This window comes from Triticum dicoccoides, chromosome 2A (genome assembly GCF_002162155.2).
Source record: "Triticum dicoccoides isolate Atlit2015 ecotype Zavitan chromosome 2A, WEW_v2.0, whole genome shotgun sequence".
Classification (NCBI taxonomy): Eukaryota; Viridiplantae; Streptophyta; class Magnoliopsida; order Poales; family Poaceae; genus Triticum; species Triticum dicoccoides.
In genome coordinates, this window is record NC_041382.1 from 234,180,456 (window position 1) to 234,199,472 (window position 19,017).

At 38.4% G+C, this 19,017-nt stretch overlaps 1 long non-coding RNA gene across 1 annotated transcript; it reads right to left on the bottom strand.

The window, feature by feature from the left end:
* Positions 1-7,247: 7,247 nt before the first annotated feature.
* LOC119359313 lies at positions 7,248-7,883 on the bottom strand. The gene is made up of 2 exons (XR_005172455.1): positions 7,717-7,883; positions 7,248-7,560 (listed from the first exon to the last, which is right to left on the bottom strand). It is a non-coding gene; the product is annotated as an uncharacterized LOC119359313 (long non-coding RNA).
* Positions 7,884-19,017: the final 11,134 nt, after the last annotated feature.

A 19,017-nucleotide genomic window follows, 5' to 3' on the forward strand; every position in this document is an offset into this window, starting at 1 on the left:
TATCATGAGATAACAATTTGCTGGAAGTCCTAATGAAGATGTTGCATCCCATCTTAATACTTCTGTTGAATTACACTACTGCAGGATGCTGCTAACGCGACACTACGATCAGAGACCCTTCGACGAAACTTGTGCGATGCAATAAACGCAAATGATGGTGTAAAAAAACTTCAAAAAGGTGCAAAACATTTGCGTTGATAGATGCATCAAACATGGTTCAGATTTTAGTTGCGTGTGCGAAGCAAGGCATACAGTTGATCCAGACGAACTATTTGCGATTAGAAAGAACAACATAAACGGGCAGCCATATCAATGTGTGTGCGATATACGGCAAACGGTTCGCTCCGACGAATTATTTGCTATTACAGAAAGCAACAGAAACGCCAGCAAGATCAAGGTGTGTGTGATATACGACATACGGTTTAGTCGAATGAACTATTTTCGATTTGGGAATAGAATATAAACGGTTCAACTTAATAAGATGTGTGTGATACGTGACAAAAAGGCCCGGAGGTTAATTCGAGAACAAGTACACACAGGTTAATTTGACATACATGACTTATAAGTTTCACAGAAATCATATCACTTTTTTTGGAAAACATTTAATTGCGTTGAATGTATATAGTGCTCCATCCTATTAGTTGAATTAACCTCGAGGTCCATGTTTTGGAATCATGTCGTAAAGTAACGGGATAGACCTTCATTCAAGCCAATCAACATGTGTTCAAAAAACAAAAATTATCAAAAAGTAACGAAATAGACCTTCTTCAAGCCAATCAACATGTGTACAAAAAACAAAAAATGTCAAAAATTACAAAACAAGGACCTCGAGGTTAATTCAACTAATATGATGGAGCACTATATACATTCAACGCAATTAAATGTTTACAGTGACCCATCACATGAGTTAATTTAACATCACGGCCACTTCCCATCCGATCACCCATCTGATGACTACTCAAGCCTCAGCACAGTTAACTCGGGAGTTGTGTTAGATGAGCTATCGGTAGGGAAGCTGGTCCTTGCTACTATAGGATCCCTCTTTGCATCCTTTATTGGGCACCCAGACGACCGACTGTTGCCGCCCAATGGTCAATGCCACGTCCCCCGCATGGCAGTTTTTGCAGCGGGTAACTACATCGTCGCGCCGCGCCCAACACAACCGTGATACGTCTCCGTCGTATCTATAAATCTATTATATAATTAAAATGATAGAAAATCAACGTTGATGATTTGGCACTGTAAAAGCTAAGATGTATCAACGGCGAAGATCTAAAACTATTTTTTTCTAGAAAAGATCTAAAACGGGTTGATATTAGGAAAGTGCACACATGGACGTGTACTATTGCACGTGAATTTTTTTGCACCTGAAAAAAAACTAAAACGGACATATCCTATTGCACGTAACATTAGGCAAGTGTACACGGGCATATACTATTGCACGTGGAAGACTCTGAAACAAATTGCTATTAGTCAAGGATACGGCCGTATACTATTGCAAAAATCATCCGTACAGAATTCAAACTCAGCAACCTTTGACTAATATAAAGGTTGGGGCAGACACCCGAGAACACCCACAGAATAATAGATGCCAGAACACCCATTGAAGGGAGATCCACACAACAACATATCCACACAAATCGAAGGGGCGACATACATCGGGACACCCAGCACATCGAAGGACGGAAGAAGAAACGACAGACGCATCAAGTTTGGGTAATGTATATAGCTTAATTAAATCTTGAGGTCTATTTACATCTTTCCATCCCTGCATGTCTTTGCAACCTCCTTATGAACACCATGTTTTCCTGTTCATTAACCATTAGTTAGAACACTTCTTTCTAACCAAATTTCATTATTGCATTACCATATGAACCACTCCTTCTAAAATTGTTTTCAGGGCAACATCTCCATGGCGTACACAAAGTTGAGTGAGTTAACCACAAGAGGACAGGCATGGAATATTAAAGCCAAAGTAATGAGAATGTGGGACTCGATCAATCCTTCGACTGATGAACTTATAAGCATCGATATGATCTTGATGGATGAGCATGTATTTTCTCCACATAATTAACAATGGGGATTGTTTTATTGTTAAAATTACTACTAAATTTTTCCTTCATTGAATTTTGAAGGGCCATACAGTTAATGCTACTATTTGGAAGAATCTAATAGACACTTACAGAGCAAAGATCAATGAGGGTTCTATATATGCTTTTAGCAATTTTAAAGTTGTAGATTCGACAAAATATCGACCAGTCAGCAATGAAATTAAAATTACTTTTTTATACAACACAAAATTAAAGGAGATTAAAGGTTCATCGGATAATTTTCCAGATTACTACTTTTAGTGTGCTAGCAAAGATACCCTACAAGAACGTCTAGAAAAAGACCAACAATGCTCAGGTATGTTGACAGTCATATTCTTACTTCCAAGTGGACAGTTTAAATTTGATGTCATTTCTTGGTGGTTGTATTAATAAACTCAAATGAATAACTTTCTAATTTTTGAAGTCTTTAATCTTCCAATTTGCAGATGTCATTGGGTTACTTCCCAAGATTAAGCCAATAGAATCAAGGATAACAAAGAAGAAAACACCTGCAGATGTACGTCAGATTGAAATTCTAATGCCAGAGTAAGTGTATATCCATGTATCAACTTTTCACTAAAGGGTAAAGGCTGTTTTCTTCCACTTATATTATTATTACCATTAATTACTTTGGAATGAATTATTCAGGGGTGATAGAATCAGAGTATCATTATGGGGAAGATTAGCTCATCATTTAAGTGAGGATGTAATTGGCAATCAAACAATTATTATTGTTACCTCAACAATGGTGCAAAAATTCAATGGTAAGTTGAATCTGTCTACATGTCTTTTTTCATACCAAAATAATAAATCTAACTGATTTATTGTTCATTAAATAGGTTTGTGCCTAAAGTCAACTAGTGCCACAAGATTATATATGAATCTAGATATATCCGAGACTTGGGAACTTTGTGGTAGGTATTAAGCACAATTTGTAGGTTCCGGTCATATAGAATTTCATAATATATCTTCATTTACTAACTTTTTTATAGCCACTCCACCGAAGAAACTTTACCAAAAATGATGGAGATAGATAAAAGTACTCAAGGGACACTAGAAGATCAAATGTTTTACAGAAGGATAACCTTAAAAGAACTTACTGGAATTAGGCACGATAACCCAACAGATGAGGTAATGAATCAAAACTCTTCTAAGACATGATACTGTAGAAGCCTCCAATACCTACAGATGTATTTGACATATTTGTATGAGTGACCGCATATTCTTTAAAGAGCTATATTTTCTTCATCAACTTTCAGGACTTTGTGTTCACAGCAATAGCTACAATTTATCGGTTACAAGAAAATATTCAATGGTGGTACATGTCATGTGATGTTTGCAACAAAATTGCTAGAAAGAATCACATAATTATTATTGCAAGAATTGTGATACGTATCCAGAAGGTTTAACACCTAGGTAAGCATATTCTCTTGATTTGACCATCATTATGTACTATCACATTTGTGTTACACTAATGAAATGTGATTCTATGTATCGTATTCGGCTTCAAATTAGTGATCGCACTGCTACTACAAGTTGCACTTTATTTGATGAAGAGGTTGAAAGAATGATCAATACATCAGTCTCATTCCTGTTGGATTCCTTAGATGGAAAACCTGAAGAAGTCCCAAAGATTATACAAGAATTATGTGGACAAAGACTAATCTTTCGATTCAAACTCAACAATAAGAACCTCACTCTAGGCATGTAGAACTATGCAGTAAAGAAAATATTTGTGCCTGATGAGAAGCTTGAGAAGCGAGACTTAGAGGATAAAGCTGAAGAGGTAATGGTCTATTAAACTATCAAATCTATTTAAACACCAATTATTCTACTCTTTTATATGGAACTATTGAAGCAAGTATTTACAATTCTTGATCCATTGTGCTCAACAGGATTTGATGGATGATGAAGTGGACAACATGTTAAAACGAGAAACAAAGAAACCGAATGAGCCAGTCAAAAAGGTGATTGAATACTTCACTGTACAAGCTTTTCTTTATAAATTCATCTCTTAATTCATCCATTTATGTGATTTTTGTAGGTACAAATCAGCAAGTGTGAACTTAGCAAAAACATATGTGAATTGGTCCCTGTGAAAGAGGAACCAGAAGATAAAGGCAATGGAAGTACAGTACATCAGAAGGAGCATCAACATCAAAAATCATCAACGAGTGTCGATGGTGGGAAAAGGAGGTGAAGATCTGTTGTATTATCAGACTCAGAAGATGAAGAAGTGGAAAATAGTATATCTGAAAAATTAGAAAAGGCAGCACCCAAAAGCACCAGAAGTGTTCATGCAAAAAACAAGAAGACAAAAGTTGAACATGAAGGCTCCACAAGGATGACACGACGTTTGACCAAGAAGACTAATAGCATCAAGACGATGTAATCGTCAACTCAAAGATCAAGTACACCAAACAAGACCCAAGAGAGGAAGGACCTTTTCCAGAAATTTTTTGAGACAGTACTTTATCCTATATTTATTATTTTAATGTATCCGAGGGCTGGAATATTTAGTGTGTTTTTATATATGATCAATATGTATGAACAATATGACATTTTGTTTTCAAACAATTCAAGTATTGTATACTATTCAGAAGAGAGAATGACCAGTACATTCCTTTGATCTTAATCAATTTAGCATGGCATTTGTGTGGTTGGTCAAAGCTCTAATGTGCCTGCAACATTTGCTAAAACTACAATGTACTAGCATGGCCTAGAATATATGAGAACAAAAATGCTCAATTGTATTTGAAAAGATTGAGATCCATCTGGAATACAATGAAAAAAGTAATCAAAATCATCGACTGCGAATTGTTCCATATGAAGCCACAATGAAATTTAAAATGACAGAAAGATGGATTGAGCTTTTATCCGGGGCGTATATTATTACATCACAAACAAGCATATGGATGGGGACTCACAGACTTAAGCTTATTTTTTTCTCACTAACCCTCAAAAGATCCGACCAAAATTATTTTACAGACAAAATGTATTTGGGCCATACACATACCTAGCTGAACCAGGTACTGACTAGGCAAGATAGTTGAAGGCCAAACCTGCGCTGCTACTTGCGGCACTGATGCACCCAGGTTCCGCTCCTTAGTGCCTGCTGCACGGCGCTGCTCCACGCAGGTTGATAGCTACTTGGTTCACCTCGCGAAATCTCGGTTGTGCCGGCGTTTCCGTGCGGCCGCCGACCGCGCCACCGCATTCCCTCCTTGGCGCAAGAGAGGATCCAGTGAGAGTCTTAGCCCAACAGGTCAACGGAAGCTAATCGGAAGCGATTTGCTCATCCAAAGAATATCCTTTTAGAAGGAACTGTGCGGAAGAGGAATAGTCCATTGATACGAAGTGTGAGAAGATAATAAGCGGCATAGAAGGAATTTTATTTTATTTTATTTGGACAACACTGCAGCAGGAGAGTTGAAGTACGAATAAAATACAGTACATTTTTAGGGGAGCTAGACAGCTTTCTGACAGCCAAACACCAGCCCAAATTAGCTCATTAATCAGAAGTTGCTAGTGTAGGACTAACTATTAGTCGTTGCTCAAAAAAAGCTACTATTTATTCAAGCTAAATTTCCTTTAAAAATAATCCGTATTGTACTGTACGATTTTGACTCACTACATGATTCCTAATCCTACACGTCTAAGAAAACATCTAACCATATCATTATATAAAGTGCATCATATCACGTCCTACTAGCACAACAAGCCTCATCGCCGACTGATCCGTCTTCTCAAATTCGAAGCAACACAAAGGTTTCAGGGTATTATATATTGGACGCGTCTAGCCGGCACTCAGCCGCCCAGTATGATTAGTGAGCGGCCGGTTATTTAAGAAATTTTTTTGTCCCTTCTTCTATTTAAAAAATCTTTCTCGTCTAATCTATTTCCCCGCAACGTATTAAATAGCAATACAGCCATATCTTTCAGTACATGCACTTTGTTCTTCTATGCATTTATTTGTAGTTTTAGAATTTTAAAAAAGGCATAACTTTTAATCCGCACATCAGAATTGTGATTTGTTTTCACAGTTGGAATCTTCGCGACGTGCTCTTCAAAACTAGATCCCGCATGGGTATGTTTCGACGAACTAGTCTTCCTGCCAACTAAACATCTATATGTGTGCAACTGGACTACATGCCGTGCCAACTGAGCATATGTGTGTGCCAATAGTCTTTCTGTCAACTAAACATCAATGTGTGTGCAACTAGACTACATTCCCTTGCCAACTGAGCATATGTGTGTGCCAATAGTCCTGCCAACTAAACATCAATGTGTGCCAATAGTCCTGCCAACTAAACATCAATGCGTGTGCAATTAGACTACATTGCCGCGCCAACTGAGCATATATATGTGTAACTAGTCCTGTCAACTAAATATCAATATGTGTGCAACTAGACTGCATTGCGGCGTCAATTACGCATATGTGTGTGCAACTAGTGTCCTGTCAACTAAACATCAATATGTGTGCAATTAGACTAAATTACAAGCCAACTGAGCATGTGTGCGTGCAACTAATCCTTCTGGCAACTAAATATTAATGTGTGTACAACTAGACTACATTATAAGCCAACTAAAACATCAATGTGTGTACAATTAGAATAAATTACAAGCCAACTGATTTTAAAAAAAGTTGCAACATGTAGTACTAAAGTTGCACAATACAGTACTTTAGTTGCACAATATAGCACCAAAGTTGGCATCAAAAAAATTTCGTCGAAACATATCCATGCGGGATCTAGTTTCAAAGATCTCGTCGTGATGAATCCAACGGTGAAAACAGGACTGAATTCTGACGTGTGGTTTAAAAGATACGGCTTTAAAAGAATTTGAAATTTCGAAATAAAAGTACGTGGATCTGTTTTCTCTCACTGATAAGACTAGTGTGAACACATTTAATGCCAGCACCAACATGCGTTACGAGACAAAAAAATACACATGCATGTGTATGACATAGCGGCCGCTCGAGATGTCCAAATAGCGTGCGCACACTTTTTAGTTTTCAGGTTATATATTTTCTCTCTTTAATCTGTGCATTATTTTAGCTTCCTTATCAGCCAACATATTCTCACAAAAACTTTCTCCTCAGGTGATCTACATTAGTCAAATTGCTAGATTATAGTCTCAGAAAACAAACAAGAGGTATGGTCACATACACTCATCCCTCTGCTTATATCACATAAACATCATTAAACCATAATTTTACAAGACATACATTCATAAATGACCCATGATGCACTTTCTCAATAGCTACATTTTCATGATGTCGGGAAGATCAAACACACACGAGATGGCCGACAAATTGAAGGTATGGCAACAACTCCAGCAAGTTGCATCCAATATACGCCGGCGACACCCAAACGATCATAGGCACAAAGAAACATCCAACGAACTGAAGACACAACATCAGCACCATCAGCCTCAGGTAATATCCCGATGCAATTCTTCATGTGTGTGCCTGCATTTTGATCTCAGCTCAACATTGCGTCAAAACTCTTCTCATACTGAACTATAAAGCTCTTTTTTTCATGCATCCTAACACTACCATGATAATAATGTGAAAGCTACAAAAAGAGCAACATGGTTGAACAATTATTGATTTTTAGTTCCCTACCAGATAAACAACATTAATCTCCAGATGTACTGTATGTGACAACGTCCATTAGTAGTCATCACCAAATGCACTTGCATGCCTGCAAAAGCAAAACACTATTAAGTACTCTCTCTGTAGAGATATAAGAGTGTTTAGATCACTACTTTAGTAATCTAAACGCTCTTATATTTCTTTACGGAGGGATTACAAAATAAATCATATTACATGATACTATGTTAAGGAAACTATACGCACTGACGAAATCACATTTGCAGATATGAGAGTCCAACATATGTTAGACCCAGCAGCTCACCAGACAAAAAGAAAGAAAGAACAACCTCTAAACTCAAGGAGTACAAAGCGGACAAGGACTGCAGAGGGAAGAAGAAATGCGAACACAGAGGCTCCTAAACGATTGAGAAAGGCTAATGCTGAAGAAGATAGGGAACTGAAGCGCGCCAGAAGCGAAACCAACAAAAACAACACTAGAGTCAATGTTGGAGACAACAACCGAACCAGAACCTCGACAAGTGCTAATAGCAAGCCATGGAACTTCGGAAGGCCAACATACAAATGCCAATATTGCAAAGCATTGCTATGGTGTGAAGAAAGATTAAATTCAAACAAAGGAACTACAACACCCTCTTTTGGAATATGCTGCAAACAAGGGAAAATCGATCTGCCGCCACTAAGAGAACCTCCACCATACCTTAGAAACCTCTTAAGAAGTGAAGGGCAGGATTCGGTAAACTTCAAAGAAAATATAAGGTCATACAACTCAATGTTTTCATTCACATCGATGGGAGGAGCTGTGGACAAGGAAATAAACACTCGCAAAGGACCTTATGTTTTTTGTTTGCATGGACAAAACTACCACCATATCGGAACTCCTTTGCCTCAAGGTACAGACAAACCTCGGTTTGCACAACTATACATCTATAATACCGAAAATGAGGTGGAAAACAGGATAAGTGTGTCAAGATGCAATGATAAAAAATCAACAGTGGACCCCAACATCGTCAAAGAACTGAAAATAATGCTCGATGACAACAACATCCTCGCAAAAACATTCAGAATGGCAAGAGATAGATTCCAAGAAGGAGACTACCATGATTACACACTTCGGATACTAGGCAAAAGGAACGGAACACACAACCTTCCATCCGCATCTGAAGTTGCAGCATTGGTAGTAAGAGATCCAACCGGAGAGAGTGAAGGACGTGACATTGTTGTTGAGTACAAAAATATGGAGCCTCAAAGGATATCAGAGATCCACCCAAAATTCATGTCCATGCAATATCCGTTGTTGTTCCCATATGGAGAAGATGGTTTTAAACTTGAGATACCCTACAAGAAAACAAAAGGAGATACAAACAGCAGGAAATATGTAACGTTGTTGGACTACTATGCATTCTACCTACAGCAACGTCCTGATCAAGGAATGTTACTACTCAAGTCCGGGCATTTTTCACTGCAATTTTGGGTGGATGTATACACATGTATCGAGCAAAATAGACTAAACTGGATCCGACACAATCAAGGAAAGCTACGAACTGAACTTTATAGTGGATTGCAGGATGCGATTGAGCGAGGGGACACAAGAACAGAGCAAGTTGGAAAGAGGATAATTGTGCCTTCATCTTTTATAGGTGGTAGAAGAAACAAGGCACAATATTTGCAAGATGCCTTTGCAATATGCCGTTGGGCTGGATACCCAGACCTATTTATAACATTCACATGCAATGCAAAGTGGCCTGAGATCCAATACATGCTAGATGAAGCGGGAGGTGGCCAAAAGCCAGCCGATTGGCCAGACATTGTGGACAAAGTATTTATGATCAAACTAAAGGAGCTAATGAGAGACATAAAAGAAAAGAAATACTTTGGAGAAACAGTTGCAAGTAAGTCCCATTGACTATCAATCTTTACTCTTTCTTGCATCATCTTATAGTCCGTCAGACTGTTGCTCTTTAGAAACATGCATCATCTTATACTCCATCAGATTCTAGCTCTTTAGTAACATGCATTCCAATTTAAGCTAAATCTGAAAAACTATTAATCAACTGTAGTCATCTACACAATAGAATTCCAGAAGAGAGGACTCCCGCATGCGCACATACTAATATTTTTGAAGGACAAAGACAAGTACCCGGAACCATCACAAATCGACAAAATAATAAGCACTGAGATCCCAAACAAGGATGAGGATCCAGAGGCATTTGAAGCTGTTGAGAACTTCATCATGCATGGCCCGTGCAGAGAGGCTAAGAAAAACTCACCATGCATGGTGGACCATAGATGCACCAAGCATTTCCCAAAAAGATACAATGTCAGCACTACCATTGACGAGGACGGATTTCCAGCATATAAAAGGAGGGATGATGGAAGGCAGATCAAAAAGGGAGGGGTGATGCTGGGTAACAGATTTGTCGTGCCATACAACCGGAACCTTCTGGTCAAGTATCAAGCTCACATAAATGTTGAGTGGTGCAATAGGTCCAGATCAATCAAGTACCTATTTAAGTATATCCAGAAAGATGACGACCATGTTACAGCCTTGCACAAGGAAAGTGGCACGGCAAACGAAACTGACGAGATCAAGAAATACCTAGAGATGAGATACATATCAACATCAGAAGCATGCTGGAGGATATTTCAGTTTGATCTTCAGTATCGCGATCCAGCAGTTGAGAGGCTACCTTTCCATCTTGAAAATGAGCAACAAGTCGTTTTTCCAGACTCCACTGATCTTGAGAAGATAGTAACAAGGGACGAATCTAAAATCACCAAGTTCACTCAGTGGATGGAGGCAAATAAAATATATGATCTAGGAAAAGGATTGACTTACGCAGAATTCCCTACAAAGTTTGTATGGAAAAGCGAAACAAAATGTTGGCAGAAGCGAAAAAGGGACTACGCAATTGGAAGAATCGACTATGCACGTCGCGCAAGTGGCGAGAGATATCATATGAGGATGCTTCTAAACACCAAGAAAGGATGCACATCATTTGAGGACATTAGGACCGTTGATGGAGTCATTCACCCAACATACAAATCAGCATGCCAAGCCCTCGGATTTCTCGATGATGACACCGAGTGGATTGACTGTATCAATGAAGCATCAAGTTGGGCTTCCGGAACACAACTGCGTCAGTTATTCACCACCATATTGTCCCATTGCAAAGTCACAAACCCAAAGGTATTGTGGGATTCAACATGGGAAGCGTTGTGTGAAGATATGCAATACAAAAGGACTATTCTAAACTTTCCAACACTTTGGCTTACAAACACACAGAAGAAAGCGTATGGTCTGATTGAGATAGAAAAACTGATGAGGCAAGTAGGAAAGTCACTAAAGGACTATCCAGACATAGAACTACCAAATGCCGCAGAGCTAGAAGAACTTGGGAACAGACTAATAAACGAAGAGGTCAACTACGACATGGACAAACTCAAGGATGAGCACAAAATCATACTAAACAATCTTAACCAAGACCAGAAAAAGGCCTATGATGCAATAATGGAGTCAGTCGACAAAGGCCTAGGAAAGCAGATATTTGTCGAAGGCTACGGTGGCACAGGAAAAACCTATCTATGGAAAGCAATAACGACAAAGCTAAGATCAGAGGGGAAGGTAGTGCTTGCGGTAGCATCATGTGGCATTGCAGCGTTGCTTCTCCAAGGTGGAAGAACAACACACTCAAGGTTCTGTATTCCACTTAATATCACTGAAGAATCAACGTGTTAAATAAAACAAGGCTCGCATTTGGCTGAACTGCTAAAGAAGACCTCACTTATATTGTGGGACGAGGCTCCTATGGCAAACAAACACTGCTTCGAGGCACTAGACAAAAGCCTGAGAGATATTCTAAGGTTCACTAATGAAAACAACGATGAAAAGCCATTTGGTGGAATGACAGTTATACTAGGAGGCGACTTCAGACAAATCCTGCCAGTTATAACCAAAGGAAGGAGAGAGCAGATAGTAAATGCTTCAATCAAAAGGTCATATCTATGGAAACACTTTGAAATATTTGAGTTAACACAAAACATGCGGCTGAAGTGTTTGTCAGATGATCCAATACAAAAGCAAAAGGTCGCTGAATTTGCAGAGTGGATACTACAGATTGGCGATGGCAAAACAACATCAGATGAAGGAGAGGATTGGATAAAAATACCAAAAGACCTACTGCTAGAGAAAGGAGAAAATCGTAAAGAACAAATCATCAAAAGCATATACCCAAATTTGCTGCAAAAATACCGTGAGCGGGATTACCTAGAAGAAAGAGCAATACTATGTCCAAGAAATGATACAGTCAAGGAGATAAATGACCACATAATGAGCCAAATACAAGGTGAAGAGGTGACATACCTAAACCTGGACACAGTGTGCAAGGCAACGACAAATACCAACATCATGATGAACATGCAGCCTACTGAGCTCCTCAACACCTTAACGTCCCAGGAATACCAGACCATAAGTTAAAACTGAAGGTAGGTTTGCCGGTCATGCTCCTACGCAACATTAACCAAGCAGCAGGCTTATGCAACGGTACAAGAATGACAATTACACAACTTGGAAACAAATACATCGAGACACAAATAATCACAGGAACACATGTTGGCGATAAGGTATACATACCTCGAATCATCATGTCACCAAGCGACTCAAAATGGCCATTCGTGCTGAAAAGAAGGCAATATCCATTATCAGTGTGCTTCGCAATGACAATAAACAAGAGCCAAGGTCAGTCCTTAAACAAGGTAGGCATATATTTGCCTAAGCAAGTGTTCTGCCATGGACAACTATATGTAGCACTATCAAGAGTGACAAACAAGGAAGGATTGAAGGTGCTGATCGATGACGAAGAGTGTCCAACCGAAGATGTCGCAAAGAATATTGTTTACAAAGAGATTTTTTAATTGATAGTGCAGTTCCTCAAGTCATTAGACAATTCATGTATAATTACATAGAGTCACAGACAACCTTACCATACATTTTGAACAACACATTTACTTGGTTGGCATGTTAAATTTTTAAATAATTATTAATCCATAGATATATATGTTTGATCTTTCTGTAAAATATTAAATTTAAAATTAGTTATTTATCCTTGAATATTTTTAACACAAAAAATATCGCAGCAGATGAAACAATGAAATCACCAATGGATTCCACCTACAATAAGCTTTTCGCAATCTCCCACATTATAGCCACGACCCACAACTAAAATATATTCACGGTTAATCTCAAAATCCAAATCTTTTAAAAACGTTCTATAGAAAGTTCACCAATTAATTCCCCTAAATAGCCATTACTAATCTCTCACAATCTAACACTCACATCTCTCTCACAAATAGTTTCCGATTCCCCAAATCTCCTCAATTTGTCTCTCTAAAAACATAGGCATTAGCCTCCTCGAGCGAATAAATGTATGCGTACATATGGATCTTTAATCTTTCAATAAAATATATAAATTTCTGTTCATCAGTTCTGTATCCGTGAACTAACTCTATCATGTTTGTACACATAAGTTCTTTCTACATTAATATTTATATAAACTTAGAAGTAATTTCTGAGAGCAAAAAATACAGACCGTATCTTTTTCATTTGGCAATGGATATCAACTCTACTAAATATAACATCATCTCTCTCATACCACATACTTCCAGAAGATCACGATACCAACTCTAATCCCTCTGATGAATAGTCCCCAATTCTCAATCTATTTTGTAGCAGATCCAAGAAAAAGTTCCTGCAGCAAGGAGATTTAAATATCTTCTTTACTAAATCTTGAGCGTGGTTGTGGCATGAAGATTTTACCCAACAATTTCTAATCTGGGATGACATTTACCTCATGTGAGATGCACAAAAATTAGGGATTTTACCTGTGAAGGGCTGAAGGCTCCCTCAAATCCATTCGGAAAAAGAGATCGGGAGAGACGCTGCGGCATACATCTTCCATCCGCTGAAGCTATGGTTGGCGGCGGTACGCAGCCGAGCCAGCGACGAGCGCATGCGATGGTGCTGCCACTGAAAAGCAGGGGAGAAGAGCTGTGCTAGAGGTCTTCTTGACGATATTTTGGTCCAGTCTTTTTCTAGACGATATTTTGGTCCAGTCAAGAATAGAGTACAAATGGAATCAACTTTACACATAGCCGTAGAGTTCCATATAAAAGAATACTTCGAAGCTTCTATTCCCTCCGTTCCTAAATATAAATCTTTTTAAAAATTCCAATATGGACTACATACAAAGCAAAATAAGTGAATGTACACTCTAAAATATGTCTATATACATCTGTATGTAGTCCGTATGGAAATCTCTAAAAAAGACTTATATTTAAGAACGGATGGAGTAAAAGACAGTCACAAAAAAAATTTAAATCTATCATGCATAATTTTCATGAAATGAACAAAATGAATACATAAATAGAAAGGGCATTTCCTTTCAATAGTTTTTATGTTAGCTAAATGGTTCGATTCTTAATTCTATATAAAAAAATATTTTTAACACAATACAAACGCAGACACTCATACATGTATATATACATTCACTCCTATGAGGGCAGGCAAGCACATCGTACGAGTGGATTAAAGAGACTAACTCGACTTATCAATAATAGTGTCAAAGTCAAGGATTTGAACATCGATAAGTTGGGAATACCATCATACTTCTAACTATATAACCATAGGCTAGTTCGCAACAAAAAACACAATACTTAATACCTTCTAACACACACTCACAAATATAATAAAAATCTTTCGAAATAAATCTATCATATATAATTTTCATATAATGGAAAAAATTAGCACATACAAAGAAAAAGTAATTTCATGCTAAAATATTTAATGAATGCTAAAATATCACACCATAATGTTAAATGCACAAATAAAGTCAAAAGTCCAAACCAATGTAATCATAAATAAATAGTCTAGCCGCACAAATGCGCGGGTAGCTCCGCTAGTTTTGATTATTCCATGCCAATATTCTACAACTTTTATATACTTTTGGCAACTTTTTATACTATTTTTGGGACTAACATATTGATCCAGTGCCCAATGCCAGTTCCTGTTTGTTGCATGTTTTTGTTTCGCAGAAAATTCATATCAAACGGAGTCCAAACGGGATAAAAACTGGCGGAGATTTTTTTTGGAATATATGTGATTTTTGGGAAGAAGAATCAACGCGATACAATGCCCGAGGGGGCCACGAGGTAGGGCGCGCGCCTAGGGGGTCAGGCGCGCCCTTTACCCTTGTGGCCACCCTGTAAGGCAGTTGGAGCCCTTCTTTCGCCATAAGAAAGCTAATTTCCAGATAGAGATCGTGTTAAAATTTCAGCCCAATCGGAGTTACGGATCTCCGAACATAAAAGAAACGGTGAAAGGGCAGAATCTGAGAACGCAGAAACAAAGAGAGACTGAGAGACAAATCCAATCTCGGAGGGGCTCTCGCCCCTCCCATGCCATGGAGGCCAAGGACTAGAGGGGGAAACCTTCTCCCATCTAGGGAGGAGGTCAAGGGAGAAGAAGAAGAATAAGAAATGCCCCCCTCTCCCCTTCTCTTCCGGTGGCGCCGGAACGCTACCGTGACCATCATCATCATCACCGCGATCTTCCCCAACACCTCCGCCATCTTCACCAACATCTTTATCACCTTTCCCCCTTTATCTACAGCAGTCCACTCTCCCGCAACCCGCTGTACCCTCTACTTAAACACGGTGCTTTATGCTTCATATTATTATCCAATGATGTGTTGCCATCCTATGATGTCTAAGTAGAGTTTCGTTGTCCTACCGGTGGTTGATGAATTGCTATGATTGGTTTAATTTGCTTGTGGTTATGTTGCTGTCCTTTGGTGCCCATCATATGAGCGCGCGCGTCGATCACACCATAGGGTTAGTTGTATATTGATAGGACTATGTATTGGAGGGCAAGAGTGACAGAAGCTTCTACCTAGCATAGAAATTGATGCATACAGAATTGAAGGGGGATCAATATATCTTAATGCTATGGTTGGGTTTTACCTTAATGAACGTTAGTAGTTGCGGACGCTTGCTAATAGTTCCAATCATAAGTGCATAGAATTCCAAGTCAGACATGACATGCTAGCAGTGGCCTCTCCCACATGAAACTTGCTATCGGTCTAGTAACATAGTCAGTTGCTTAGGGACAATTTCGCAACGCCTACCACCACTTTTCCACACTCGCTATATTTACTTTATTGTTTCTTTATCTAAACAGCCCCTACTTTTTATTTACGCGATGTTTATTATCTTGCAAACCTATCCAAAAACACCTACAAAGCACTTCTAGTTTCATACTTGTTCTAGGTAAACCGAATGTTAAGCGTGCGTAGAGTTGTATCGGTGGTCGATAGAACTTGAGGGAATTTTTTTTCTACCTTTAGCTCCTTGTTGGGTTCGACACTCTTACTTATCGAAAACTGTTGCGATTCCCTATACTTGTGGGTTATCAAGACCTTTTCTGGCGCCGTTGTCGGGGAGTTATAGCGTGGGGTGAATATTCTCGTGTGTGCTTGTTTGCTTTATAACTAAGTAGATTTTATTTGCTGTTCTAAGTTGTTATCTATCTTTAATTATGGGTAGGAAATGCAAAATACCAAAAAAATAGTTGTACCTACTGAACCAATGGTTGAAGAACCACTCAAAATCTATCACCCTCCTGAAGCTTTTTACTTGGATCATCTTCGATCCCTATGTGCTCGTGCTGAAACCCCAACTAGCTTAGTTGAGGGCAAATCCTTAGATGAGCATGCTTGTTATGTGCGACACCGTATATTTGAAAATGGGAAACGTTTACTGGATCAAATTCATCGTTTGCAATGTTATGCTTAGAATTTATGTGAAATATATCATGTTACTTGTTGTTCTGAAAACCCTAAGAAACACCTTCCCTACCAATGTGAGTTTATTGATAATGGAATCATATCTTCGTATGCTAAGGGTGTTTATATTTACTATGATGTTCAACAAGTTGAAGAATTTTTTGCATTTAAGGGTGCTTATGAAATTACTTCTTTGATTGAAACGTATGATGCAACTCTTTACAAATCTGAAAATCTTGCCATACTTGAATATTGTTATGATAATTATGCTTCTAATGCCTATGTTAAACCATATATTGAGGACTCCTCCACTGTCCAAGAAGAGACTAATATTTTGCAGGGGTCTATGGAAGAAGAAATTGATAAAACTGTGAGCTCATTGGATGAAAGATGATGAGGAGAGCGAAGAACAAAAGGAGGAAGAGCGGATTAGCTACCCGTGCCCACCTTCTAATGAGAGTAACTCTTCAACTCATGCATTGTTTAATTTCCCTTCGTGCTTACCGAAGGATGATTGCTATGATGATTGTTATGATCCTGTTGATTCTCTTGAAATATCCCTTTTTGATGATGCTTGCTATGCCTGTGGCCAAGATGCCAACATGAATTATGCTTATGGAGATGAACTTGTTATATTTCCTTATGTTAAACATGAAATTGTTGCTATTGCACCCACACATCATAGTCCTATTATCTTTTTGAATTCTCCCAACTACACTATATCGGAGAAGTTTGCCCTTATTAAGGATTATATTGATGGGTTGCGTTTAACTACTACACATGATGATTTTGATAGATATAATATGCATGTGCTTGCTGCTTGCTGCTCCTACTTGCAATTATTATGAGAGAGGAACTACATCTCCGCCTCTCCATGTTTCCAATATGATAAAATTGCAAGAAACTATTTATACTATGCATTGGCCTTTACTATGTGTGCATGAATTGTTCTTTTATGACATGCCGATGCATAGAAAGAGAGTTAGCCTTCGTCATTACATGATATATGTTACTTTGTGCTCTCTACTAAATCACAAATCATTGCTAATTCAAATTGGCTTTGATATACCTTGGGATCCGGATGGATTCACTACTTGAGCACTATAAGAAAGCGCTGCCAGGGAGACAACCCAGAAGTTTTAGATATTAATTTATTTCTGTTGTGTGCTTTTATAAAGTTTAAATATAATAATAATGTGCCAAGGTTTGCCTTCAGGATGTTTACATTGCTTGTTGGTTTGTGCGGTGCAGGACAGAAACTTCGGCTGTAGTGCGCGATTTTACACTTTTTACTGGAACGTCAAACGGCTCTGATTCTTTTTGCACTGTCTTGCTATACAAATTTTTTATTTTTCCAAATTGTTTTAGAATTGTTGAAGTACTATAGGTATGGTGAATGTTCAGATTATTACACTGTTCTGTTTTAGACAGATTCTGTTTTTGATGCATAGTTTGCTTGTTTTGATGAAAGTGTCAATTTGTATCAGTGGATTAAGCCATGAAAAAGTTATATTACAGTAGATATAATGCAAAAATAAAATATTAATTGGTTTGCAACAGTACTTAGAATAGTGATTTGCTTTATTATACTAACGGATCTTGCCGAGTTTTCTGTTGAAGTTTTGTGTGGATGAAGTGTTTGAGGATCGACGAGGTCTCGATGTGAGAAGAAGGAAGAGAGGCAAGAGCTCAAGCTTGGGGATTCCCAAGGCACCCCAAGTAAATATTCAAGGAGACTCAAGCATCTAAGCTTGGGGATGCCCCGAAAGGCATCCCCTCTTTCTTCGACAAGTATCGGTATGTTTTCGGATTCGTTTCATTCATGTGATATGTGCAGATCTTGGAGTGTCTTTTGCATTTAGTTTTCACTTTTATTTTATGCACCATGCTGGTATGAGATAGTCCTTGGTTGATTTATAGAATGCTCTTTGCACTTCACTTATATCTTTTGAGTATGGCTTTATAGAATGCTTCACGTGCTTCACTTTATCATTTGAAGTTTGGATTGCCTATTTCTCTTTACATAGAAAACCGCCATTTGTAGAATGCTCTTTTGCTTCACTTATACTTGTTAGAGCGTGGGCATACCTTTTGTAGAAAGAATTAAACTCTCTTGCTTCACTTATATCTATTTAGAGAGATGACAGGAATTGGTCATTCACATGGTTAGTTATAAAACCCTACATAAAACCTGTAGATCACTGAATATGTTATGTTTGATTCCTTGCAATAATTTTGCGATATAAAGATGGTGATATGAGAGTCATGCTAGTGGGTAGTTGTGGATTTTAGAAATACTTGTGTTGAAGTTTGTGATTCCCGTAGCATGCACGTATGGTGAACCGTTATGTGATGAAGTCGGAGCATGAGGTATTTATTGATTGTCTTCCTTATGAGTGGCGGTCGGGGACGAGCGATGGTCTTTTCCTACCAATCTATCCCCCTAGGAGCATGCACATAGTACTTTGTTTCGATG